Here is a 15,651-nt window from a genome sequence, read left to right as displayed (position 1 = left end):
AAGATTCCTCTCTAAAGAGTAGTGAAGTCCGAAGATGAGTATCTTGAAAGGGCAGCTGGAATATGACCCGAGGGGAACTTTCATTCTAGGGTGGAGTTCTGGGAAAGCGAGCGCAGGTACGGGCGTGGGCCCATGGGGTAGCTCGCGGAAATCAGATAAGCGCCGGAACCTCCCCAAAACAAGCTCCATCACCAGGCGGCGGGTGCGGGAGCTGGACCCTAAGGCAAGCCAGCGAGGAGCCGTTAACCAACTCGGTTCCCCCGCACTTCCCCCCGCCCCCCGCGTTCTAACGGCCCTCGCCGCCCCTCCTTTTCGGCTGACGTCGGGGTGAGCGGAGGCGGGAGCGTGGGTGGGCTGAGCGGGCCGTCGCCCGCGATTCGGCCGGCTGTGCCACACCACCGCGCGCCCCCGCTCCGCCCGCCCCTCCGGGCGCGTCTTTTCCGGGCCCGCGCGGCGCTGCGCCTCGCCCCGCCTCCGTTGGCCCTCCGGGTGCGCGCGCGCTGCTGCGGCTTTTTCTCCGGCGTCCGCGGCGCGCCCCTCCTCATCCCAGCGCTAGCGGGCACGCGGCTCCTTTCCGCCGGCTTCTGGAGTGCCGAGTCCCCGCCGGCTGCGAACACGCCACAGGCAGCGCCTCGGGTAAGTAGCCGTAATCGGAGAGGCTCCGGCCCCGGCACCTCTACCCCGTTGCTATGTCCCAGGCCCCCCGCTCTGGCCGCGCCACCGTCCCACACCTGAGCCCAGAGGACGTGGGGCGGGGTGTGGGGGGGGACGTTCCTGTTCCCGAAATCCGTTCGCTTTCTTCTAGAGCCTGGGCGATTTACCCGCCCGCCTCCTCCGGGGCTGGGAAGATTTCCCGAGATGCCGGCATCATCTCCATTGCTGAGGTGTGGGGTCTTCGAGACCCTGGTCTGCCTCTTCATGCCACTCACCGCCTCCTCGAGGGCCAAAAGCTCTTCCTGATCGGGGTGCTAGGCTTTGCCATGACCTTTCCCCAGTGAGCACACCAGGGACTCGCCAGACCTCCAAACGACCTTTAGGACGCCCCCGGACCTCAACTCCATTTTGTCCGTTTCGAGTCGCTCTATATCTGAGAGCTTGGGACTCTTTCTGGCTCTAGAAGCATCCGCCCTTCGAATTTGAAGGATGCCCTTGCTTCCGATATCCTCTTAGCTTCCTATCTTTAGGTAGGTTAGAAAATGACTAGTTTCTAGCAGAAGCATGCTCTTATTTTTTCCTGTCCTACCTATCTACATCCCTGCCCTCCGTGGGTGCTGTATATTTAGCATCAGCTTTATTCACTTCCTCTTCCTCTCATTCAAGTGCCCTACAGAAAGAACTGTGGTCGATGTCTATAGCACAGAGAAAAATCGAGGAGAATATGATTCACTGCCTAACCACCATTAAGGGGTTACATATTTTAAATAAGACGTCATTTCTCCTCTTCACTCCAGCATCTCCTCTTTCAAAGGCATTTTTTTCCACCCTCTTGAAATGACTTTGCTCTAATCGCTCTTTTCACGTTAAAAGAATCAATCATCGCTCTAAGAAACAACGGCGAAATGGCATTTAAATAAGTCCCTCTGAAAAAGTAAGCAGTCTGCTCTATTGGTTAATGGTTTAATCAACGCCTCAGTTAGCTCATTTACAAAATTGAGGGTGTTGAACGAAGGTTCCTTCTAGTATTTTGATTTTAAGACCTGTGAATTCATGCTTAGTATTGTAACGTGTTGCAGCGTAAGGGAGATTTAACCTGATGAAATCCACGTTTCCCAGTAGTTGCTTGTCACATTAGGTTTTATATTACTTATAAGTACTTATATTAGTTTATATTACTTATATCTTTTATATTATAACAAATCCTTTTAATTGCTCTTGATGCATAAGTTTGTAGGGAGATATCCAATGTCTGTACTGTCAATGAGTGTATCAATTAAGATTTGCATAGTGTGAGGCCTCTTCCTTGAATTATAAAATAGCTCATCTTTTAGATTGAAAAGAAGTGTGAAACACCTAAAACTCCTGTAAGAATTAACACCCTTTCTGCCATTTTGGCAGAGGATGAAACACTGAGCTGTTATTCTTCTCCCAACATAGAATAAAATACCTTATTGTTCTGATAGAAGTAATTTGACACCTAAAAATCCACAGAAGGTGTAATGCAACAATAAACATCTTGAATAAATTCAATTTTTCCCCCTAAAGCACTGATTTTAAAAATAAGTGATTCAGAAGAACATTTTTGAGTGTTTTGGGTAGGGGCAGGATGGGTGGAGAAAGAAGAGGCTTGCCCAATTCCGTGGGAAGAGAAATGAATTGGGACTCTGGAGAGGCTGACGTGCAGTTCCAGTGGTAGCTAAATGTATAACCTTGAACAAGTCACTTTACCTCACTTCATTTTTGCATCTGTAAAAGGGTCTTGATGTTGTCAGAATAATCTGCATGCTGCTGCTGCTGCTGCTACGTCGCTTCAGTCATGTCCGACTCTGTGAGACCCCATAGATGGCAGCCCACCAGGCTCCACCGTCCCTGGGATTCTCCAGGCAAGAACATTGGAGTGGGTTGCCATTTCCTTCTCCAGTGCATGAAAGTGAAAAGTGAAAGTGAAGATGCTCAGGCGTGTCCGACTCTTAGCGACCCCATGGACTGCAGCCCACCAGGCTCCTCCGTCCATGGGATTCTCCAGGCAAGAGTACTGGAGTGGGTTGCCATTGCCTTCTCCAATAATCTGCATAAGTCCCCTAATTTGACAATACATATCTATCACAGTTTGCATTAAGGCTGTGCCGTAAATCATTAGTTAAGTCCTTAGTTATTTAGAACATTTTTCTCAAAGATCTGCTTATACTAGTTCCAATCTATATATCCATAATTCTTAATTCATCCATATCAAATGAATTACTCTATGTGAAAGTCTATATATTGGGACTATTGGGACTATATATTGGGACTATATTGTAGACTATATATAGTCTACAAAAGTCAGGTATTGTTCACTTCTGCTTGCAAGTGAAGGGTGTGCATACCACACTTTATTTTTCTTTAAAGGTTCAAGGCTTTTAAGAAATGTGTATGGGAATGTATACAGACTGCCTTGTAACTGTAATTGGCTAGGCAACTTGAAAAGAATATGCAAGCATCTCATTCATTCATTCATTTGTTCCTTCTTTCAACTTATCTCATTCCTCCATCTGTCATTTATTTTGTGCCATAGGCCTCTAGGGTATGATGGTCGAGAAGACAATCCTTTGCCTCCAAAGTTTAATTTTATAGTCCAGGATGGAGGCGATGGTGGTAAGGGTTGTGGAGAGATAGTTTTGTGTGCCAGTTTATTTTTATTAACAACAGTCAAATCAGGGACATAAAATCCTGGGGAAGTTAAGGCTCCACAGGGGAGGAGGAGATAATTGTGTTGATTGTAGCCTGTAGACTCTCTTCTTGGTGTTCCTTTTTTTTTTCTTTCCATTCGTTGACTTTCAATTACTGAGACTTTAGCAAAAATGAAAGATTTGTTTTTTTCACTCCTGCCGTTGACTGGTTTTATATATTCCTTTCATTTGTTTCTCTTTTAGCTGTTTAAGATAATTATACATTCTCATACAATTGTAAAAAACAATACCCTGTAATTTTCTTAGTGGTAACATCTGGCATAACTGTAGCATAATATCACAAGGAGATCGAAGCAGGTACAATCCATCCACCTGATGCAAAGATCTCCAGTTTTACATGCACTCACTTGCGTGTGTGTACTTAGTTCTGTGGGCTTCTCTATAGGCAATATATAGTGGTAAAGAATCCACCTGCCAATGCAGGAGACATGGGTTTGATCCCCGGGTCAGGAAGATCCTCTAGAGAAGGAGATAGCAACCCCCTCCAGTATTCTTCCCTGGAAAATCCCATGGACAGAGGAGCCTGGCCAGCTACAGTCCATGGGGTTGCAAAAGAGTTGGGTATAACTTAGCGACTAAACAACAACAGTTTGTCTCTGTGCAGTGTTAGCACATGTAACCACCACCACAGTCAAGAAACAGAACAGTTCCATCACCCCAAAGGTCTCTGATGTCCTTTTATAGCCATCTCACTCCCTCCCTGAGCCCCTGGCAACCCCTAATGTGTTTTCTTTGCCTGATTGGTGTTTTTTCACTCAGTGTAATTGTGTGGAGATTCTTGCAGGGAATATATCTTGTATCAATAGTTCTTTTCATTCTTGAGTCGTATTCCACGCTGTGGATGTATTATAGTTTAATCATTCACCCATTGAAGGATATCTGGTTCTTTCTTGTACTTTGTAACCCGTTATGAATAAAGCTCCTATGAACAGTTATGTACTGGTTTTTGTATGAATGTAAATTTTCATTTCTCTAGGATAATTGCCCAAGAGTGCAATTGATGCTTGTATTGGTGTTTAGTCTCATAAGGAATTGCCGAACTGCTTTCCAGAGTGACTGTGCTATTTTATATTCCCTCAGCAATGCATGAATGGTTCTCATCTTTGCCAGCACTTGGAGTTGTTACTATTTTTTATTTTTAGCCATTCCTATATATATATATATATATATATATATATATATACAGTGATATCTTGTCATAGTTTTAATTTGCATTTCCCTAATGGCTATGATGTTGGACATCTTTTCATGTGCTTATCTGCTCTCTCTGTATTTTCATCAGTGAAATGTATGTTCATGTCTTTTCTCCATTCTCTAGTTGGACTTTTTTTTTTTTTTTTTTTACTGTTCTGAGAGTTCTTTATATAATTCTCAATACTAGTGCTTTGTTGGCCACGTGGTTTGCAAATATCTTCTCCCAGCCTGCAGCTTGCGTTTTTGTCCTCTTCATAGGCAAGTTTCACAGAATAAAAGTCTTTAATTTTGATGAGGTCCAGTTTGTCAGTTTTCCCTCTTACGGATAGTGTGAAGGAATCTTATGTACCTTTGTTATTTAATTTTATTCCTTGCTGTTCTATATAACATCCAGTATTTCTGTGAGCAGTGTGAACATGTTTTTTTCTTTGAGCATTCCTGGAGCTCAGATGTATTCTTCAAACAAGTGACCTTGATGGCTTAGAGTGTGAATCCATACTTATACATATTCTCACTGGATGAAAATGGCTGCCATCCTTTTGTGCCTTAAAACTATAATTTCTATATTACCAGGCAGTCACCGTAACATTAAAATTAATATTTTAAAATTAAGTATATGTGTCATATGCCAAGGAGATTTTTGGTTTCACTTTCTAATTTTAAAATATTTTGGCAAAACTGTGTAGTTTCTAATCAACATTTCTGGTAAGTAATCCAAAGAAAAAAATTTGAGTTCTCATTTAAATGTACTTTGAAAGTCTGCTTCTGCATTTTGAGTAGTGAAGTTGTGAATATGATGATAGATTTAGTAGGCTTGTTCTGCTCAGAATAATGAATCGAATGTTGAATTTGTCTGTCTAGACTGTATGTTTTTCTTTTATAGTAGCTATTTAATGTTCATTTTAATTATCTTTGAAAATAAGCATTAGTTTTAAGGTAGCTTACAAGTGTTATTTTGAAAAATATATGTGCTCATGTTTGAGAAGAACTTAAGGAAAAGCTTCGTGATTGATTTTTAAGAGTATTCATTTCTGTAAGGGGGCACTTAAATTATTAATTGTCCCTTCAGTGTCACAATATTTGCTCAATAAATTTATAGCCAAGATAGTGGATTCCTAGTTGGAAGAGATCAATCATTGGTGTGAGACAGTGGTGGGTAAAGTACTGCTTGTGACGAAATCCTGCCCACCACCTGTTTTTGTAAATACGTTTCTGTTGGAATACAGGCACATCCATTCATTTATGTGTTGTTTGGCTGCATTCAAAATACAGTGTTAGAGTTGAAACAGAGAACTTAACGGCCCTGAAAGTCAATTTACTCTCTGGTCCTTTACACAAAAAGTTTGCCCAGAGATAAAGCAACCTTATAATAAATTATTGAGTCTCTATGCTTTAAAAGAAATTTAACAAATGTTACCTTGACTTTTAGTACCTCTTAGGTATATTTCCATGTGGAAATTGTGGTTTGGAAGAGTGTATTCATTTTCTTTATTGTGTCCAAAGGCACTGATCCTAGGGGCAGCATTAAGGAATGGATGGAGAGTTGGAAAAATTGATTTTGTTGTTTTTGTCAAGTGTGGGCTCTTTCAGTGTGAATGTCAGTTTGCAAGTTTGGTAACTGGTGAGATTCAGAAGGAGGCCTATCTAGTCGCCATATCCTTTGGAGATTCTGTTGTGTGCCAGAGTGGTAATGACAGCCAGGTATGGCAGTTCTGTTGCTCCTCCTCCCAAAGTTACTGCGATCTTTAAATACATAGTAGTTTGAGCCTGTCAAGCTGAACTTAAGACTGTTGGTTTATTATTTTGTGTGCACAGCTTCCTTTTGTAAGTTAGAAGTTCATACTTTAGTTCTTTTGAATGCCCCACCTACAAGTAAGGTTGAAAATGGAAACTGAGTTTGGACTGTTTCACTGTATATTTGGAAAGAGATGGGTCCCTGCCTCACATCATACTCCAAAATAAGTTAAAGATGTATTTTTGAAAAATATATGTATATGTTTTAAAAACTTCTGGAAAGCACAACACACCATAACAAAGTTGAAAAGTCATATGACAGGCTGCAGGAAAATAATTTCTATATATGCCATGGGAGCTTTTACTGACTTCCACTTAACTGACCCACCATATTAAATGCTATTCGTTTGTTTTGTAAAACACACTATGAACTGAACACTTGGTATCTGGTACGCCAGGCTTGTGAACCCACCAATACAACAGATGCTTTTATTACTGAATTATTATGAATTAAAATAATTAAATTAAAAATATGAATTATTTTATTATGAATTACTGTGCTTGTTCTTGTTTTTGTAAATATAAAATTTATTTTCATATAACTCGATACAATCTGAGTAGTGAGGAATTGAAGTTCTTACTGAAAATTTACATATTAAATGATATGATGTCTGGGATTTGCTTCAAATTATATAGGAGTTGAGGTGCAGAGTGCATAGAGATGTGAAAGAAATAAAATTCAGCAAATACAGATGATAGTTGAAGTTGGGGGATAGGTTTATTGTAACAAAACAAATGGTATATTATGAAATGAGTTGATGAAAGCAAGTTGTAAGTGTATAATTAGGTGTGTGTAAGACAATGATAAAAGATTTGTATAAAATATATATATAAATCTGAAGTGTTCTCCACTAATAGTTCCTTACAGGTATCTTTTAAGTTCTTTGAAGTTCTGCATTATCTAAGAATTCAGTTTAAATTTATTTACAGTCAGTGGGCCTGGAGTTAAAGAAAGGTTTTGGCCTTCTGGCCGTTTATCAAAAACTTGATGAATGAGTGTACATTTACCACTGATAAAATGAAGATAAAATGAAATGTTTGTCATGAGCATATTTTTTTTATGATTGTCCACCTTAGTTGACTTTTTAAATTAGCTAATTGTGTTCCAAATAAAATTAGGTTAAAAGGTTTCTACTATATAATATCTATGCTATGTAAAGAGCTCCTCCAGATCAATAAATAAAAGGTACCTGTTAGAAAAAGTGGCAGAGGGTTGTGAATTGGCCTTTACAAAAAAAGAAAAGAAATTGAAATAATGATTCAAAAAGAAAAGATGCTCAAATTCACTCTAGTAATTAGGGAAATGAAAATCATTTTTTTACCAAATACATTGGCAAAAACTGTAATATCCACTTTTAGAAAGGAATGGGCACTGTCATACACTTTAATGAGAGTGTGAATTGTGTAGCTTTTTGATAGAGTGCCAAAATCCTCTCATTTTTAAATGTGCATATATTTTTGACCCAGTAATTCTGTAGAAAGCTATTCTTGGTAAATATCTGCACATTTGTATAAAAATAAATACAAGATTTCAAAGCAATGAACCTTGGTAACAGTGAAAACTTGGCAGCAAGCTAAATGTCCATCAGAAGGGGAATGACTTAAATAATAACATGTTGTTCTGTGGAATAATATGAAGCTATTAAAGGAAAGAAATCCCTTAGACCTATATAAATGGACATGGGAGTTCCAAAATATGTTGTTAAAGGATGGAGGGAATTATATAACACTCCATATACCATGAATCCACCTATCTAAAAAAGACAAAACCTTGCCATGCATATGGATAATACAAAGAGGTGTGACTGATAGGCACCATGCATGGTTATCTCTAGGGCAAAAGGGAGTGGTGTAAGAGGAAGGCATTATAGAGATACTTATACTTTTTACCCTATACAATTCTATAATGCATTTTATTTTTATTTATTTTGGGGGGGGTACCAAATTACTTTATTTGAAGGAATGGTACTAAAGAAAGAACTTAAGTAGATGTTTTGTTACAACTTATAGAAAAGATGAAGGTAACCCAAATATGCATGCACTGCCTTGCTGACCAGGGAAGTCACCCCTGTGGCTGTGGGAAACCAGCCTGAGGCTTAGCTCTCACTGTGTCCCAGGGTGTGCTTGTCAAAGAGGTACTCTGCCATGCCAGATCCAGGGCCCCCCATCTTGCGCAGGTTGGTTATGTGGTCACCCAATTCTTTGATGGCTTCCACCTGCTCATTCAGGTAATGAGTCTCAATGAAATCACACAGATGGGGATCATTTTTTTTCAGTGGCCAGTTTGTGCAGTTCCAGTAGTGACTGATTCACACTTCTTTCCAAGCACAGCGCACATTCCATTGCAGTCAGCCCATTCTCCCAGTCATCACGGTCTGATTTCTTGATATCCTGAAGGAAGATTCGGCCACCTCGCTGGTTCTGCAGCTTCATCAGTCTCTCAGCATGTTCCCTCTCCTCATGAGATTGGTGAAGAAAGTATTTGGCAAAGTTCTTCAAAGCCACATCATCACGGTCAAAATAGTACGACATGGACAGGTAGACATAGGAGGCGTAGAGCTCCAGGTTGATCTGGCGGTTGATGGTGGCCTCCGAGTCCTGGTGGTAGTTCTGGCGCATCTGCGAGGGGGATGCAGTCGTCATGGTGGGCGGCTGAAAACGGGCAGTGGTGGTGGTGGTGGCGGCGACGGCCGAGCGGCGCTGGAGCAATTGGCGGGGACCTTGGGCCCGTCGGAGGGTGCTGTCAAGTGGTGACGAGGGCTGGCTCTGAGTGGCCGGCCGGCCGGGGTGCTTGAACGGAACCCCACCGCCGGGTTCCGTTCAAGCACTGTTGAAGCAGGAAACCGCGGCGATTCTCTGCTAAGACTGTCTATAATGCATTTTAATATATGATTACCCTTTTGATAGTAATTTTACAGATTCTTCATATGCAACATTACACATTGAAGGATATTTACAATGCAGTTTCTTCACTGTGCTTTATACAGTAACATTGTGCTAGAAATGGGGTGAATGCCTTGTATTTAGAGAGTACTTAGTACTTTAACAAAGGAAGAACATTATTTTTAAAACTATTTGTATTTTCTGAATGTTCTGCACTGAAAATATAAGTATAAAAAAAGAATAAAAGCGCCATAATGCCATACCCAGGGAGATCTATTGTCAACTTCTGGGCACATGTTTGTGTACATACATGTATGGACACTTGCATGCACACACACACGCACGTGTGCGAACATATGTATCTTCTTTCTACAAAAGAAGGGTTCTTAGTGTACATGCTGATTTGTAACTTGCTTCCTTTAACTGGACTCTATACAGTGAGCATCTTTCATGATCGATAACTGTGAATAAGTGAAAAAGACATACTAGTGGGAAAAAGAACAACCACATGCCAGGTAAACATAGTGTTCCACTTAAAATAACTGATTTCTGGGACAAACTATAATCTTCAAGCAAAGTCATGGCCACCAAAAGTAAATAACCAAGGAATGAAAAAATTCTCAATGTTAAACCAGTTCAGTTCTGTTTTGAATTTATGCATGTTGTTTAAGTTGTAGTTACTAGTAATGATATATAAGTACAGTATATTAAAAGGTCATTAGGGATCTTTTGGGGTGGGGTTTGGTTTTAATGAAGGTTTTAAAACTGAGCTTGAACAGTTATTTTGGTTCAAAGAAAAACCAACCGCTCTGACGAATTTTTGGTGAATGTGTGGGCGTAGTTGTGTTCTTTTGCAGCTTATAAAAGTAAAGAAAATCTGGGTGTCTGTGGCAACATGAATCTTTGTCTATGGTATCTCAGTCTACAGTAAAATTGAACATTACGAGAAATGTGTTGCAGGACCAAGTTTGATTTGTATAGTATGTATTCTGCTCATATGTCATCGAGAAGCATTTATTAAGCACATCTGCCATAGGCTCATTATAACCACTTCTGAGTTTATACTGTGGGATTTAGAGGTGAAAATACTTTATGATGAATTCAATAGAGTATTTAACAAAAGAATATTCTACCTTGTAGACAGTGGTGTTAATGTGATGGCCCAGTGTAGCTGCTCATATTTTCGTTATGGTGATTGAAATAGCACCCCATTCTCCAAGGCCTTTCTAGAATTGATTTTGCAGCAAGAGGATTTTTTTTTTCATAGGCACTGTGAAGTTTGAAGATTTTATAGGGGACTAAAAATCCCATGGACAGAGGAGCCTGGCAGCGACAGTCCATGGGGTCGCAGAGTCAGACACAACTGAGCCACTAAGCATGCACGCAGAATAGAGTTTTCCCACTTCTCACTTGAGTAATGACAGGTGTGTGTGAGATGAGACTTTTAACAGAGGTATTTGAAACATTTATGGGGGCTTCTAGTGATTGTTAGGAAGTTAAGGCAGTGGAAGGCATGGTGAAATACCTGTTTTCTCTTAGGTATTCTGTTTATTACCTTCAACATGTGCCTGAAGCATTCTAATACTGTTAAAAAAAGAAATGACAGAGTTTTGGAGGACCACTCCCCTGGGGGTACCCAGGTGATGTCATAAAAAAAAAAGGTCTGCAAAAATGGGCAGAGCTGCTCCCTATGAAATGGTGATCATTCGTTTTTCTCAGAATATATTAGTCATTTCTGCTTTTCAAATAAACTGAAAGCTGAAAACTTCCCACAGACAGGAAACAGGAACTTGGTTGAATGAGCTTAAAGTTCAGTTATGGCTTTGGAAACAGAAAAGAAGACACAACTAGCACTAGTATCTCATGGGATGCATCCAAGTAAAAGGTGCTCTGTTCTCCATGACTGCTGAAGATGCTAAGTTGAGAAGTAGCTTCAAAGAATAGTTGAAAAACCGTAACTTGACTCAGGGGTGGAACTGAGCAGAACTAGCCATAAATAACTGTCAGATGAATGTGTTTCAGACAAATAGAGTAGAAAAGAGAAAAGCAGGCCGGGATAATGGTATTCTTATACTTGGAACCACAGAAACCTTCGGGATTTGGTCAGTTGCAGGTTAGTCTAGAATGGTTTAAAGCCTTTAGTAAAATATTTGGGATTTCTCTGTGCATTTCCTTACAGAAGTAGGTTAGAATATCTGTGAAGAAAGTGGTTTACATACTCTGGAAACTAGAAAAGGCAGGGTTCAGGCTCACTGTTTGGTGAATTATAGCGACCTGCAGATGGGAAAATGTGTAGTGTTTATTTCCCTCAGTAGAAAGAAATGTCAGTATTAGCATATTCATTCAAATATATTTACATGTTATACATTTTTAAGCAAAATGACTGAACTTGGAAGGATATTATACAACTCAGATTTTCCACCAGAAATTTTGGGATCCCTTTCCTTCGATTTGGTTTTTAGTGTCAAGTGTAAAGGCCAGGATTTTTATGTAGAAGCAAGTTTTTAATTTATGCCCTTATGTACATTAATTTTAATATTCTCTTAATCACCAGGAGATCGTTGAGAATTAAACTGTTAATAAGGGAGTAGCTTTCTTTAGGAAGTATCCCCCCCCCCAAATAATTTACTTCTTTACAAGTAACTTTAGAAAAGACAAGTGCAAAATGGAAACCTCCTGGTGAATCTCCATTCTCTGTTTTTTATTCTTGTTTTGAAATGGAGTTCCCCAACCTCACTATTCCAGTCTTTCTTTCAGGACTGAGTAGAATTGAATCAGGGATGATGATTCTCAACCCCAGAAGTACAAATTGTTCACTGCAGTTGTAAAGACACGTGCACTAGTCCTGCTGGCTGACTTGAATCCTAGCTCAGTAGGGTCTGTTTGCAGTCACTGTAAGTATAAGGAGTCTGCAAAAGAAGACTGTTCTACCTGGCTCTTGGGAGAAGAATATTCCAGTGCTCAGATAGTTACCTAATCTCTGTCCTATGTCAGCAGTACCCTGCATTTGAGCCATTGTTCTTTGGTTATATGAAATGTTTGTGTGGAGTGATTGGCGTATGATTGCAATGATATACATGTGGTGAAATGGTGGAGTTGTTCCTAACTCAACTTTCAGACCACTGATCTTTTTCTCATAAAACCCCTAACCCTTAAAGATTGTAGGGTGTTTTGTTTTTTTTTTTTTTTTTTAACTTCTTAGGGAGGAAGCGTGTTTCCCTGGTGGCCCAGTGGTAAAGAATCTGCCTGCCAATGCAAGAGACTCCAGTTCAACTGCTGGGTTGGGAATATCCCCTGGAGGAGGGCATGGCAACTCACTCCAGTATTCTTGCCTGGGAAATCCCATGGATAGAGGAGCCTGGCAGGCTACAGTCCATGGGGTCACAAAAGTTGGACATGACTAAAAAACACAAGGAGGAAGTGCTTCCTATTAATCTTGCTTCTAATTGTCCTCAACTGATGAAGACTGTTGTCCACCGCCCTCTCTGCCTTTGACTGAAGGGTCGGGTTGCTTAGGGCATTGCCCACAGGAAAGAGGAGGTGGATGCTATACTAGGGCATGACCAAAGGAGTGGGAGGTGGCTGTGAGCATACAGTCTCTAGCCAGAACGTACCTTGAGTTTTGAAAACTAGGAATCTCAACTCCAGTTTGTAATTTAAAGACATATTTTAGAAACCAGTTGTAGCCTATTGAATCCCTAAACTAAGAAAATATTGAGAAGCCTTGCAGTGTTTAATCTGATGATATCATAGTCCTCAATGGAAATCTGCAAAATTGAGTCAAAATTCTATTTGTCTTCTTCAAATATGGGATTGTTGTTATGAAACACATATATGTTATTTTAATGACTTTGATGAAATGCACGAAACTCATTTTGATGCAGCTAATTCTGGTTGAAAGAATTACTTTTCAACCTAGACTAGATTTCTTCACTCTTGCATCGTTTCTAGCTATTTTGACACTAAGGTCATTTTATTTGTCTGGTCTCTTCTAGATGTCATAACATTTTGTCATGAGATCATGAGAAATGTTTCTTCTGCTTTGAGAGGAGTGATTAGGAATCTGTTTAGGATGGAAAATCTATTCTTAGATTTGTTGCCTCTACTGCTTACCTCTATCTGCTGCATGAAAGAAAATCAATAATGTCTCAAAGCCTCACAGTTACATATTTGAGTTACATAAAATTGTTCTGTGGAATGATCTAAACTTTTAGAATTTGTTTTGAGTTTGGTACTTGGTTGGGTCTGGGGCCATGTCTTGCTATTGCCTGACCTTAAAAAAATTTTTTTTTCTTTTTTTTTTACCAGCACTGCCCCATTGCTGATGAAAGATCAGGATGTTGTCTAGGTGGGCTTGGCACCAGGTGCCAAACCTCAGTACCTTTCTCTTCTATTTTCAGGCATAGCAGCCCTGGAAACCATCAAATTGAGGTGCTGGAAGCATTTTGATAATATCTTTTCTTATTCTTTAAAAATCTGGCCTGTCACCATCACGCAACCATCAGACCTCAACATGTGTGCTTAACGGAGAACGTTTGTTTTCAGAACCGCCTCTGTGTTGACCTTAGTTTTGCTTTTGAAGAAGAGTAAGCAGTGTATTGCCCCATGCAGTACATGAGAAAGCAAACTGCTTTTACTGCTCCTCATATTGTTTGCAGATGTTTGTAGGAGGATTGAATTATAACTTAATTAAAGATGATACATTTTTGCTTAACAATTCACAGAAATAACTGCAAAGGGATGTCTTAAAGGCAGATTACATTATAGATACAGCAGAAATTAATTGCTTTAGAGATAAATGGGTGATTTCTACTAGTAGTAAATATCAACACTGTTGAAATTGCAGCAAGTTTCTTGGCTGACCCTTTTATGGGGACACATAATAGCCCTTCCTTAAGTAGTGTTCCATTGAGATGGGAAAGACTTCTCCTCTGCTTGGGAGTTCTTAGTACACTGGTGCTTCTTTTTAAATCTGTTTTTTGAAATTTTTGTTTTGGGTCTCATCTGCAGACATACCTTACTGATGCATTTTCAATACTCAACTAATGAAACTTCCAGGTAACAAAACCTCAGTTGGGTGTGTTTTGCAATGGAACTAACCTATTCCAAATTTTACACTTGCCAGAGTAGTAGTATAACCAGAAAGCTGTAACCTGTTTGTAACAGCTGGGTAGCAGTCTGCAGATGAAATTGATCAAAACCTTTTAGTTTTCTGTTTGTGTACTTCAGCTCTGCATTTTCCTTTCCTTTATTTCTTTTCAGAACCTCACTTTCATCCTTTGTCTTTGCATAATTCTTCTTGCTCCAATATTTAAAGATTAAAAAAAAATACATTTTGAGCAAGCCAGCTGGTCCCTAAGCAGTAACAGGTATAACTGGATAATTCTAGAGGGTAGCTATTATTATTAGCTTTTTATTAATAAAAGGTAAGATGATCATCTGATTGGGCATATAGGGTTGAGGGTTGACTCATGGGTGACCCTCCTTTCCTGTTACAGGTGTATGTCTACTCTCTGTGTTAGTCTCATGGCCTCTTTTTAAAAAAAGTTTTTAAAGATTTCTCTGATGTGGATCATTTTAAAAGTCTTTATTGGATTTATTACAATATTGCTTCTGTTTTATGTTGTGGTTTTTTGGCCACAGAGCATGCAGCTCTTAGCTCCTGGATCAGAGATTGAACCTGCACCCTCTGCATTGGAAGGCAGATTCTTAACCACTGGACCACGAGGGAAGTGCCTAGTCTTAGGTCCTCTTAAAATGTTATCTATTGAACACTAAGCTCCAGAAGGAGAGGGCATAGTAAATGTTCACTGGATTTTTCATGAATGAATGCATGTTCATGTACCTGTAGCTGCCTGCAATTTGACAACTAGAAGTACTACAACTAAAAATATTACAAAAGAAGAGGGTTGGGACTTCCCTGGTGGTCCAGTGATTGAGAATCTGCCTGCCAATGCAGGAGACATGGGTTCGGTTTCTGGTCTGAGAAGATCCCACATGCCACAGGGTAACTAAGCTGGTGCGCAACAACTACTGAGCCTGCGATCTAGAGCCTTTGAGCCACAACTGCAGAAGCCTATGGGCCCAGAGGCTGTAGTCCGTGCTCCGCAACAAGAGAGGCCACAGCAGTAAGTGTGCACCGCGACTAGAGAGTAGTCCCCACTCACTGTAACTAGAGAAAGCCCAAGTGCAGCAATGAAGATCCAGTGCAGACAAAAAGTAAATACATTTTTTGAATTAAAGGTTGTTACTGGCTGTACTTACTTTTAATTCCTTCCCTCAAATGTTCTTATGGTGGTTGGTCTTCAGCAATGATGATTACAAAATCAAAGAAAATAGAGACTCAGCCATTTATTTCCAGCTTCAGTGAGTCTTTGCCTAATAGGGTAACTTC

The 15,651-nt window shown here is 40.1% G+C and overlaps 1 protein-coding gene and 1 pseudogene across 3 annotated transcripts in view; one reads left to right on the top strand and one right to left on the bottom strand.

Moving 5' to 3' along the window:
• Positions 1-495: 495 nt before the first annotated feature.
• Positions 496-15,651, top strand: part of ACSL4 (acyl-CoA synthetase long chain family member 4) — a 77,591-nt gene continuing 62,435 nt past the window's right edge. For all 3 annotated transcript variants that reach the window (XM_070366143.1, XM_005905770.3, XM_070366142.1), the window contains exon 1: positions 496-636. The gene's annotated coding sequence lies outside the window, so the exon portion shown is untranslated. The remainder of the gene's footprint in view (positions 637-15,651) is intronic.
• LOC102277920 (ferritin heavy chain pseudogene) lies at positions 8,310-9,078 on the bottom strand (annotated as a pseudogene).

Source organism: Bos mutus, chromosome X (genome assembly GCF_027580195.1).
Source record: "Bos mutus isolate GX-2022 chromosome X, NWIPB_WYAK_1.1, whole genome shotgun sequence".
Taxonomy (NCBI): Eukaryota; Metazoa; Chordata; class Mammalia; order Artiodactyla; family Bovidae; genus Bos; species Bos mutus.
Note: the sequence above shows the minus strand (reverse complement) of the source record. Positions and strands in the feature narration are given on the sequence as shown.